Genomic DNA, 13129 nt, shown 5'->3' with positions numbered 1-13129 from the left:
TATATCTACCTACTTATGTACCCATCTACCCATCACTTTTTTTTTTGTTTTACAAAAATGAGACTTTATTTCCTAAGTCTCTTTTTCCTTCCAACTGTGAAACTTAGAGAGTTTTCAGTATTACTAGGTAGGGCTGTGACTGTCCTCTGTGTAAAGCTGCACAGTACTCAACTGTATGGACTACACTGAAATGTTAACAATTGGTATTTGTGATGAGATTATGGGTAACTTGAATTACTGTCTTTGTGCCTATCTGCAGTGGGTCCACAATGCCATGCATTTTTTGTAGAGTACTGTATTTAAAGCACGCGCCCCCTGCTGTGGGAAGGAATTATGGATCTCCAGCACCTTGGTCCCAGAAGTTTGGGGTTTTCAAAAATTAAGGCACTTCTGTATCTAAGAATAAATCCCTAATACAAGAGATCTCCTCAGAATGGTCTTTGGCCATAAAACCCAGATGGTGGTCCCAGCGATGAGGGATCAACGGCCTTCCAACTTGGGTCCCAATTAAGATTTATCATTAGAAGCTGCTCCTGGAAGTCAGGGAGGTGAAAGGGTCAAGGAAATCTCTTGGCAGCAGCCGGGAGAGTATGAAAGCACACAAACACACACATACACACACACCCAAAAAACCACGCACACACACATACACAGACACAAACACACGTACACACACACATACATGAGACTGTCTTCCTAGACCTGTTGTAAAAGGGATGACTCAGCATTATTTACAGGTTGCTTCTGGTTTAAAGTCTGCATTGCTGAAAAAGAATTTGAAGAGTACCCGGACAGCACTGAGGCCATGGGCTGGCATACCGTGTTTGGGTCTTTGAACACATTCTGCAGAACATTCCAGAGCTTTCTGACAAAGGAGGAGAGGTGGTAGAGTAGGCTTGGATCCAAGTCTGGCTCAGGCACTTAGTACTGGGTAACACTGGGCAAATCACTTAATCTCACAAAACTGAGATAATATTTACCTCACAGGGCTGTGGTGTGAGTAAAATGGGATTATGAATGCACACCCTGGATCCTCCATAATCAGAGTGATTAATAGATCACCAGTAACAAAATTTTACCCTGCAGTGGGCCTATAACAAGCTTAGCTCAAAATTGATTTTGCATTTCTTACACATATGGAGAATTTTGTATTAAGACATTTCCCCCAATCACATCAGGTTAGAAGGCAATAACATGGAGAATAATGTCAACCTGGCAGGGTTGGGTGGTGGGATCCTCTATGTAAAGGGATTAGCCCCTAGTACATGCTCAGTAAGCTTAAGGTTCCTTCTGAAGCAGTATTGGTCAAGTTGGTCAAAGTCCAAACTGTGCAAGTTGTGGGGAGGACAGCATGTTCTTCTGTCACCCTCCCCTCACCGTAAATCCCAAAGCCTCTTGCTCACTCTGCGTCTCTCTAGCTGCCCTTATCCCGCCCTCCTGATCCTCATCAGTTTCCTCAGGGGCCTGAGAAGACAGGTTAGGGAATCACATTCGTCTTGATAGGAATCAGGTGTTCATGAATGTTCCTCCCAAGTGACTTGCCTGCGGAGTCCAATGTGGGGATTTCAGGCAGGCTGACGGGAGAGAACTCTGGGAAAGGGTGCTGACACCAGCACACCGGAGGCCACACAAAGGCCAGTGGTGTCTCCTAGGTTTGTTTGCCTCTGTTAGACACTGAGTGGGCAATTAGGAGCACTAAGGCATCATATTAAACAGCCTCCTGCTGCTCCCTCCTCTAGTGCCTTTAATCCCTGTCGACTTCATGCCCTTGAATCAGCTCTCACAGCCTGGCGGGATCCACTGGACTTGCAGACTTCATCTTCCTGGTCCTCTTCACATTCCGACTCATGACCTCCCTCCTACTTAGAAACCCTCTTCCCTTGGCCTCTGGACTCTGCTGTTTTCTGGCTTTCATTTGCTGCCTCAACTTGGACTACTTGGAAGGTGCCTCACTCTAAGCCCATCCCCCACATGCTGGGGTCCTCAGGGTTCATTTCTGGCCCTCCTCCTTTCTCTGGAGCAGGTATGTGTGACATTCTTTCTGTGCCCACAATCACCGATGACTTCCCAATCTACCTGGGCAGCCCCTGCCTCTCATTTCCAGATGGGCCACTAATGCAGGGGCCCTGGAGGCACCCAACTCCGTATGTGCCACACAGAACATATTATAGCATGTCTGCCACTCGCTCCTTGCCTTGGGGGTTCACTACCCACTTGGCGGTCTAGGCTGTAATTTCAGAGTGCCCTTGATTCCTCTCTCACTGCCTGCAAAGTCCTGTCAGCTCTACTTCCTGATGCTCTCACTTTCAGACCCACCCAGGACCATCTGCCCTTGGCAAACGTCCACTCATTCTTCAAAAGTCAGCTCTGGCAGCCACCTCCTCTGGAAAACTTGCCCTGCCTGCACTGGAGCCCCCACTATAGGACACTTCAGGCAGCTTCCCCTCCTGTATGACACAGAAGTCTAGTCTGTTATTTTCTACAGCAGGCATTTAAACAGTTTCAAGTGAAAATCCCATAAAGTCAAAATCATCCTTGAAGATAACTTAAACAGCTCATAATTGGGACAGTGGCTATTTGTTTGGTTGAACACCCAGTGGGACAGTACTTTCCATTTAGGGTCTATAAGGTACAAAAAACTAAAAACTATCCATGATCTTTTTAACTCCAGAGATTCACACTAGAGCAGAGATGCTCGTGAGAGGCATGAGACCGAAGACTACATTCCACTCAACCTGGGCTCAACTATGGCAGGGGTGTGGATGAGGGATGCCAGTGGTTTTGTCTGCCTTGTTTAAATACTACCCTTCCTTGTCCTTTTAAATGCTGAGCATGTAATTGAATTTGCCAAAGTTACATAGATGAATGGCGGCCTCCTCTCACTGGTAGCTTCTCTATCTTCTCTCCCAGTTCTGAGCACCCAGAGGGCAGGGACATCATCTAACTCCTTCCTGTAGCCCCAGAACCTAGTAGAGCATCCCTTCCTAGAAGAGACACAGAGAACGTTGACTGAACGGATAAGTCATAAAACTTCTCCTTGGACCTCTCCAGAGATGTGGAACTCCATAGAAAATGGAACAACCCATTTTGTCATCGGAACAAATAAAGTGGACCTACTGGTTCAAGGTCTCTATTAGCTTGCCGTGATTCTAACTGGAATTAATGACAGGAAGTAGGGTTCCCAAAGAAGAGTTGGTTGGTAGATAGTAATATTTCTTTGAAGACTCTCTTGTGGTTGGACCCAACTCATTGATGGGCTCTGGATGGGCTTCAACGGCGGGTCGGATTGCTCCTCTCTTCCCTAATCCAGGTCTAACAAGATGAGCCCCATCTAAAAAGGCAGGGCAGTTATCCTTTAAGTGAGCACAGTGACTCTTCACAGAAGGACTGATTTTAATAGCCCAGTGCAAGACCTCCTTTAAGGTACAGAATGATTCTGGCACATCAGTTAAGCGTTACACAAAACAGACGGGAGTGTTCAAAATCAAAGGCGTTTTTCACTCACGTGAAAAGGGATCAGTAAGCCGCATGAAAACTGGGGTGTGTAAAAGTCTCCAGGGCCTCTGTCCACAGCAGGAAAAGCTCAGAGCAGATTGGACACAGGGGGAGGCAACCTCAGCCGCCCATAACTCAAGAGATAGAAGGCAGTGATCTTCCTGCACTGCCTCTGTTTCATGTGCGGGCTCCTGCCTCTGATCTTATGGCAGTTGCCTAATTGCCAGTGACTGTTTCTGTGGACACGAGGGTCTGCTAAATGTGTAAGGCCTGCATTTTTCCAGGGGAGACTTTTTCCTTTGCACATAAGCCAAAGATTCCTTTATATACAAATTCCTTCTTATGCAAGTCATCAGATTCTTACGCGGGGAGCATTAATACTGTGTTCAATGCACACAGCTGAATATAGACATTATATATAAAATCTGGTAATATGAGGCAGTGTGGACACTGGATGGGAAGACCAACAATGTCCTGAGGCAGTGTGGACACTGGATGGGAAGACCAACAATGTCCTATGCATGTCTTCGATTTCTTTCACACATGAGACCGTACTCCCTAACTCAGTGCCAGGTAAATACTTTAAGCTGTTTTGTTTCTGAGAGTGGAGATGGCTTTACTTTCAGTCAACCACACCCTTTGACCCAGTCTCCATTGTAACCAAAAATAAACATTTAGAAATTTTTGAACAAAAATTTAAACTTACTTCTCCAACAAAGACGAAACCCTACCCTTAGCATGAGAGGCTGCCCCACTTAGGTAACCAACCACATAGCTGGATTGAACTTAATCTAAAAAGAGGGAAAAATGCCATTATAGAGGGATGGAAATTACGTTTCATAAGGAAGCCAATTCCAAGTAATCATGATGAGAACTGGTACTTATTGAGCTTTGTTATGTGCTCAATTGATTGATCCAATTAATCTATGAATAGGTACTATTATTATTATGGGAGACAGCGTCTTGCTCTGTTGACCAGGCTAGAGTACAGTGGCATGATCATAGCTAACTGCAGCCTCAAAGTCCTGGACTCAAGTGATCCTCCCACCCTCAGCCTCTTGAGTATCTGGTACTACAAGTATATACCACCACGCCTGGCTAATTTAAAAAAAAAAAAAAAATGTGTGACCGGGCACAGTGGCTCATGCCTGTAATCCCAGCACTTTGGGAGGCCAAGGTGGGTGGATCAGGAGGTCAGGAGATTGAGACTATCCTGGCTAACACGGTGAAACCCTGTCTCTACTAAAAATACAAAAAATTAGCTGGGCGTGGTGGCAGGCGCCTGTAGTCCCAGCTACTTGGGAGGCTGAGGCAGGAGAATGGCGTGAACCTGAGAGGCAGAGCTTGCAGTGAGCTGAGATCGCAGCACTGCACTCCAGCTTGGGTGACAGAGTGAGACTCCATCTCAAAAACAAACAAACAAACAAAAAAATTGTAGATGAAGGGTCTTCCTATGTTGCCCAGGCTGATCTTGAACTCCTGGGTCCAAGTGATCCTCTTACCTTGGCCTCCCAAACTGCTGGGATTATAGGCATGAGCCACCATACTGGGCCAGTAGGCACTATTACCTCATTTTTACAGATGAGAAAACTGAGGCAAAATAATCTGCCCGAGATCATAGAAGTTAGCAGGTTGTGGAGGTAGGATTTGAAGGCAGCCAATTTGATTGCAGAGTTCTTGCTCTTGACCACAGCATGCTCCTGCCTCGCAGCTGACGGGTTGTGGCTGTCAGAGCTTGGTGTTCAGGAGTCTGAGGTCAAATTCAGGTTTAGCACGAGAGACTGGCATGAGCGATTAGGGAGCCACTGAGAATGGGAGCACATATATGTGTATTTGCCATCTCCGACTTTATTTAAATGATAAAGTCCTATGACATCTGTACTATCAGAACTGTGCCCGTCTCATAATCTCTATAAATATTTACTCCTGGATTTTTGTAACATCTGACACTGAATAAGGTAACTAGAATAACTCTCCCTGCAGGCAGAGCAGGTAGTAAATCACAAACAGCCTCCTGTTTCATTGTCTGGACTGATGTTTCCATATTTCGGGTCCTGACAGATTATAGACATACTTGGGACATGCAAGACCCAGAGTCCACAAAGGAAACCTTACCGTAACTCACAAAGACAGCTGTTGATGCTGAGATTTCTGTGCTGGGGACCCAGCCCTATTGCTGTCACGTTAAAATGCAAGCAGGACTTTAGTGTGCATGGAAGAGGGCCCTCCCTAGGAGTTTCAAGCCCATTTATTCCCACAGGGCCATTCGAGGCAGAATTTTCAGCGCTGGGGTGAAGTGGGAGCCGAACAGTCCCTGCCACATGGCAGGCGGGCAGATGCAAGGCTGAGGGATGATTGAGTAAATGATGAAAATCAGCATATGTCCTTGACAAAAACAAAAAATAGGCTAGATCTAGGACAAGATCAAGCTGGGGGCATATGTGAATGACAATGGAGATTATGACTGATCTTATTTTTATGACTATAACATTACCAACAGATATATACAAGTACAGTGTATAACAGGAATGAAACTTATTTCACTTAATGACCAACATATGATTGACTGCAGCTTGATCTGATGCCACGACAACTGATACATGAAGAAAAAACAAGGGTTTGCATTCATGTTCACATTTGTTAATACAGGCCCTCAATTATCCAGAAGCAGATTGGCTATCAGTTTCCTGAGCACAAATCTGCATAAGCACACTGCTGAGACTGTTCTCAATTGTTCTGGAATTTAAAACACTTCCATACACATTGTCTAGTTCAGTGGTTCTAAACTGGGGGTGATTTTTCCCGGCAGGGACTGTTTGGCGATGTCTGGGGACATTTTTAATTGTCATGATTAGGGGATGTTACTGGCATCTAGTGGGCAGCAGCCAGGCATGTTGCTGAACATCCCACAATGCACAGGACAGCCCCACAGCAGAGAATTAGCCAGCCCCAAATGTGAGTAGTGCCAAGGTTGAGAAACTGGCTTAGTTTGAAGTTTACACATACAAAGAAAGAAAAGCACATCTCTATCAAGTGTGTGGCATGGGGTAGGCCCTGTTCTAAGTGCCTCACTTAAGAATTAACTCATTTATCAATCACAGCAAACCTATTGGGTAGGCACTACTCTTACTCCTGTGTTAACCCGCATAGGTCATTAGGTGGGGAGGTATCACATACCCACTGAACAGATGAGAAAGTTGAGACTCAGCTTATTAGTGGAAGCACCTTGACTCCTTTGTTGGTAATACCACTGCCAACTCATTTTTAGGACAGCAGCCCTAAGGCTGGTCATACTCTAAAGCAAGCTTGTCCAGCTGGCAGCCCGTGGACCACATGTAGCCCAACATAAATTCATAAACTTTCTCAAAACTTCATGAGACTTTTTTTTTTTTTTTGAGATGGAGTCTTGCTGTGTCACCCAGGCTAGAGTGTAGTGGCCCGAATATTGGCTCACTGCAACCTCTGCCTCCTGGGTTCAAGAGATCCTCCTGCCTCAGGCCTCCTGAGAGGCTGGGATTACAGGTGTGCACCACCATGCCCGGCTAAGTTTTGTATTTTTAGTAGAGACGGGGTTTTGCCATGTTGGTCAGGCTGGTTTTGAACTCCTGACCTCGTGATCTGCCCACTTCGGCCTCCCAAAGTGTTGGGATTACAGGTGTGAGCCACTGCGCCCAGCTGCGATTTTTTTTTTTTTTTTAAGTTCATCAGATAGAGTTACTGTATTTTATATGTGGCCCAAGACAATTCTTTCAATGTGGCTCAGGGAAGCCAAAGGTTGGACACCCCTGCAAAGAGAGTTGAAAAATCCCAGCACCAAACCACCCCTGCGGGCACCAAGGAAGCTGTGCGGCAACTAGAGCATCTCTGCTGACTTCAGGGCTCTGCTGTGGGAGAGGCAATGCTGTCCCATCCCTTCACGGACTTGGACAGCAGACTGACATGACCCGCTGAGACAGGAAAAGAAACTGGGGCCTTCTGAGTACTCACTCAGAAAGGCCCCCCTTGAAGTGGTATATCTTTATGGAAGTAGCAGGGAGTGGAAAGGAAGCTAGAGGGAGAAAGCAGAAACCTCCAGCCGCAGATTGCTTAGCCTCTCCCACAGATTTTCTGAGCAGGTTTGGGGAGGGGCCTGAGAATGCGTAGTTCTATCAAGTTTCCAGGTGATGCTGATGCTGCCGGTTCAGCGACCAAACTTTGAAAACTACTGGCCTAGAGGCATCCCAGTTGAGTGTGGCTACTCCCCCACCCAAAGATCTCTCGTTACTCAGCCAGAAAAGACATTATTCCACTTTCTTCAAATAGTGCTCCTAGGAGTCACTATTTGAAGTACAGCAAACTCACCAAACCACTACGTGAGCTATATTAAAAATGTGCCTGCAAACTTCATCCCAGCATCCAATACAAAAGATGTTGAATTCATCATGTTTTAATTGATTCACATCACACCTTGCCTCCATTAATGTGGATGATTGGGAGTTAGCCAGACTTAAAATTTATTATGCATGGAACAAGAGCTATTACCTGAACTTGAAAAATACTTTGAGCATGGTGTGAGATGTTAGACTTGTGAGTAAAAATGTGAGTGTCACATTTTTATGTGATTTGTGCTGAGATTTTCTGTCATGACATCCTGATCACAACTTTGATCTGCTGAACCAAATCTCTTCATTGCTTCTGAAGCCTCTTTCTAAAACCCAAACTGGTAGCTTGGCGTTGGTAATCTATATACCTCTAGATTGCTACTACTCCCCCCACGGCCCCCCTCCCATTTAAAACTGCCTCTTTAAAGCTTGGCATTAATTTCCCACCAATCTTATCCCTGTGGGCTGAAGTAGTAAAAGTCAATTTTTGGTCAACAAATGAAATAAACTGTTTTCAAGACACATATGGAGTAAATATGGATGGTAAAGAGGTGCTACTTTTACAGTCACTCTTCTGACCATCCGTTTCACAACGGAATTATTTACAGGTCTCTCCGAAACTGGCTCCTCTATTACTCAGATGGCCGAGAACGGATGGGCCCAGCCACCAGCCCTAATGTGCTCACCCTCATGTGGTTCATTACTGCAAATAAAGGTGTTGGCCAAAATGCTCCGAAGCAGCTGAAAACTATCCCATTATGTAGCACCCAATCAAGGACTTCTGTGTTTTTTTAATCCTTTACTTGACTCTCACCACATGGAAGCATTTTGAGAACGTTCTGTGGGCTTCATGAAACTATTCTGGGACTCCCGCGCCGACAACATGCCTCACTTTGATGTCAGTGCTAAATGGCTGTTCCAGGGAAGCGTGCTCACTAACTCTACCCCTTCTTTACGCCCATTATTGTTCAACAGGGCAGCTTTCGCAAATCGCTTTTGCAAAATCTTATGGTTTCTGCACTTGGTCCTAGTTTCCAAACTCTCTCTTCCAAAGGAAACTCAGGGTTTGCCTTTCCTAACTCTTGCCTGATGAAGTTGTACAGTTGTACACTGCCAGTCCTGGCAGTGCTGTCAATAAGGTGGATATGATTATTACTGGTTATCATCAATGAAGACAATAACAAACATTTGTGAACACCTGTTTTGTGCGAGGCACTGTGGTAAGTCCTTTAGATGCATTATCTCATTTAATCTTAAAAATAGCCCCAGGTGTTGGTACTATTACATTCTCTATTTTGAAGATGGGAAAACTAAAAGAACACACACAGTATGTTATATTTGGGGTGAAATATCTACTATGTGAAGAGACTGAAACAGGTTTAGAGCTTGTATTCTTAAACTCTTAAGCCACCTGGTAGCTTAAAAGAATGATGTACATTCAGAAAGATAAGAAGTCTTGAGTGAATACAGCTTAATGCATTTTCATAAAATGAACACATCCATGTAATCAGCACTCAGATAAAAAAAAAATATTACCAGCATCCTAGAAGCCCTACTCTTTGCACCTCTTAACCATTAGCCACCCACTCTGCATAGGAAAATCTTATGACTCTTCATATTATATGTTAATTTTGCCTATTTTTGAGCTGTAAAGGAACTAATATAGTGTTTCTTTTGGGATTTTTTTTTTTTTTTTTTTTTGAGATGGAGTCTCGCTATGTCGCCCAGGCTAGAGTAAAGTGGCACAATCTCAGCTCACTGCAACTTTCACCTCCCAGGTTCAAGCAATTCTCCTGCCTCAGCCTCCCGAGTAGCTGGGATTACAGGTGCCCACCACCATGCCTGGCTAATTTTTGTATTTTTAGTAGAGACAGGGTTTCACTATGTTGGTCTGGCTGGTCTTGAACTCCTGACATCAGGTGACACCCACCTCTGGCCTCCCAAAGTGCTGGGATTACAGGTGTGAGGCAGCGCACCCCATCTGGGCTTAACTTGTTTTGTCCTATATTTGTGAGATTACCTATGATATTATATGTAGCAGCAACTCATTTTTCATTGCTATAGAGTATTCCACTGTATCACTGTCATTAGTCCATTCTCACACTGCTATAAAGATACTACTCAAGATTGCGTAATTTACAAAGTAAAGAGGTTTAATTGACTCACAGTTCTGAATGGCTGGGGAGGCCTCAGGAAACTTAAAATCATGGTAGAAGGGGAAGCAGGCAAGTCTTACACGGAGCAGGCAAGAAAGATAGTGTGAGAGCAGAGAAAAAATTTTTAAAACCATCAGATCTCGTGAGAATTCACTCACTATCACGAGAACAACATGGGGGAAACCACCCCCATAATCCAATCACTTCCCTCCGTCAACACGTGGGGGTTACGGGTCCCTCCCTCGATACGTGGGGATTCCAATTCGAGATGAGATTTGGGTGGGGCACACAGCCAAACCATATCAATGACCATACCACTATTTATTCTGTTGCTAATAGGCAGGAATTTTTTACAACCTGGGGCTACTATAAATAATGCTGCTAGAAACATTTTTGTACACACATACTGGTAACACACACATAAATATATTTCTGCTGGCCCACACCTAGGAATGGATATGTTACTGGGTATGTTTAGCTTTAATAGATACCGCCAAGTTCTATCCGTGCTGTTATGAATTGGCAAATGTCTTCAAGCGTATAATGGACTGAACTGTGTGTCCCCAAATTCGTATGTTGCAGCCCTAGCCCCCAGCGTGATCCCATTTGGAGATAGGGCCTTTAAGAGAATAATTAAGGTTGAATGAGGACATATGAGTGGGACCCTGATCCAACAGGACTGGCATCCTAAAAAGAGACACCTGAGCTCACTCACGTGCTCCCTTATTGTGTACCAAGGAAAGGCCATGTGAGGCTGCAGCGAGAAGGTGGCCACCAGCAGCCAGGAAGAGAGGCCCACTAGACCCAACCCTGTGGACATCTTTTATCTTGGATATTGAGCATCTTGAAATGTGAGAAAATACATCTCTATCGTTTAAACCAACCTAGTCAGTGATTTCACATTTTATCAGCTGGAGCTGGCAAATCCAGAGGAGTGGTGAAGAACCTGAACTCACTTCAGTGTACTTCCTTTCTATATGGGATCTTGGCCTCTCCGATCCTGGCAGCTGGGCAACTTTGTGCCTACAGTCTTGTCTCCCCAGCCCTTTGATTCTGTCAAAGCTCATGTCAGGGTCACAGACTCTTAATGGCTTTGTAGCCTCATCCTGTGCCACTTCCAGCCTGGCAAAAGACTGGAGGGAAAAAAGTGCTTTGAGGGTGGTCTGTAAAAAGTTACTCTATCATTACTGGAAATGGAAATCTATTTATAGAGTAAATAATTAACTCTAAATAAAGTTTAAATAAACTCTTTAAAGAAAAAATAACTTTATTTTTTAAAGTTATTTGTAAGTCAGTTGTTTTTAACTTACAAATAACTTAAATAAAACCGTAGTGGGACTAGCTTACCAAATCTGGCTGCTGGCTTTTTTTTTTTTTTTTTCCCCTAGACATGGGGTCTTGCTGTGTTGCCCAGGATGGTCTCAAACTCCTAGGCTCAAGTGATCTTCCTGCCTCAGCCTCCTGAGTAGCTGGAACTACAAGTGCCTGCCACCATGCCTAGTGTCTGGCTGCTTTTCATTAAAGTATTTCTCAGAGTCAAATAGCTATTCAAATGTGGTATTTGCTAATTTTTGAGATATCAATCTGATAGAATATTTTCCTTTAAGGATGTCTCGGCTTGAAAACCCATACTTTCTAGATCTTGTAAACTTAGAGAACTTATAATTTCCTAGACACTTAGAAAGGTGACTCCCCTCAGAAAGATTAGACTGGCTTGGAATGGTTTCCTAAGAAAGATGTTCATTTATAAGAGATACAACCATTCAAGGGCATCTGAATTTTTTAAAAACGATCACTTTTGACGGCTGTAAAATATAATCACAGAAAAAAACCAGAACAAAGCCCTGTATGTGAGAATGCCTGGTTCTGAGGCCCTTGCTGTCCCCCTTGTTAGCAGTGAGGCTCTGGGGAGTCACTTAGCTACGTAGGGCGTCAGTTTCTTCACGTATCAAGGGCATAATCATGCTTGTGAAGTGTTTCCAAATCTCCAGAGCACTGTTGGCTGCTTCGCCCTGGGCACTCCCTCAGCACTGCCGAGATGAATCCTCAGCACTGACTGCAGGGCAGTGCTCCGTGACTAGCACACACGTCTTGGCCTCCTCCACTAGACCATGTCCTCGGTCAGGCAGAGGCCTATCCTGTTCTTTTATCCTTAGTCCAGTGCCTTGTACGTGGCAGGTACTGAATGATGAACAACGAAGTCCTCCTGCCAGCACCCAGCACACTGCCTTTAACTCTCCCAGCCCGACCCTCTGAGTGTTCACTGAAATGGTGTGCCCCACACTGCAGGGCAACTGCATCTTTGATGGATTTGGGAAGTGGATTTGCTACACGATGTGAGATAATCAGTATCACCCTAGAAAACTCCTTTAAAAACCCATAAAGTACAGTATGATTGTATATTTAATCCAGTACAACAATCCTTAATGCACCATTAATTTTGAGAACCATAAGCTAGGGTAAAAAAAGGAACTGGCATAGCAAAGATCTAGGCATTCAAACTCCTTTTTGAAATATCTGTTGAAATACCTATCGAGACCAGGTGCAGTGGCTTACACTTGTGAACCCTGCACTTTGGGAGGCCGAGGTGGGTGGATCACCTGAGCCCAGGAGTTCAAGACCAGCCTGGGCAACACGCGAAACTCCGTCTCTACCAAAAATACAAAAATTAGCTGGGTGTGGTGGCATGTGCCTTGTAGTCCCAACAACTTAGGAGGCTGAGGTGGGAGGATAGCCTGAGCCCGGGAGGTTGAGGCTGCAATGAGCCGTCATCTTGCCACTGCACTCCAGCCTGGGTGACAGAGTGAGACCCTGTCCGAAAAGAAAAAAAATAAAAAAGATACCTATTGAGTTCCTGCCATGAGGGCTGAGGAAGGCCTGCTCGCCTGCAGTGTCCTTCATTCTGCTTTCACTGATACCTCATGCTGCACCTACGTATTAGAGATTTTTTATTGTGAAGAAAAAGAAGTGAGGTTGAGTTCTCAAGTCAATGACTAGCCTGGGTCCCTGGAACATCCCTCTTTTGAAACCCAGTACACATTAGCTTGGGATCTTTAAAGGCTTTGAAAAAGTCCTGTGGAATGTTTAACTTGGTAACCCCAGTTTCTCAACCTTAGT

At 44.7% G+C, this 13129-nt stretch overlaps 1 long non-coding RNA gene across 1 annotated transcript in view; it reads left to right on the top strand.

Moving 5' to 3' along the window:
- Positions 1-13129, top strand: part of LOC111528398 — a 275213-nt gene that overhangs the window by 248113 nt on the left and 13971 nt on the right. The window lies entirely within an intron of this gene.

The sequence above is a fragment of the Piliocolobus tephrosceles genome, chromosome 10, assembly GCF_002776525.5.
Source record: "Piliocolobus tephrosceles isolate RC106 chromosome 10, ASM277652v3, whole genome shotgun sequence".
NCBI classification, from domain to species: Eukaryota; Metazoa; Chordata; class Mammalia; order Primates; family Cercopithecidae; genus Piliocolobus; species Piliocolobus tephrosceles.
The sequence above is the reverse complement of the archived record's forward strand: the minus strand, read 5'-3'. Positions and strand labels throughout refer to the sequence as shown.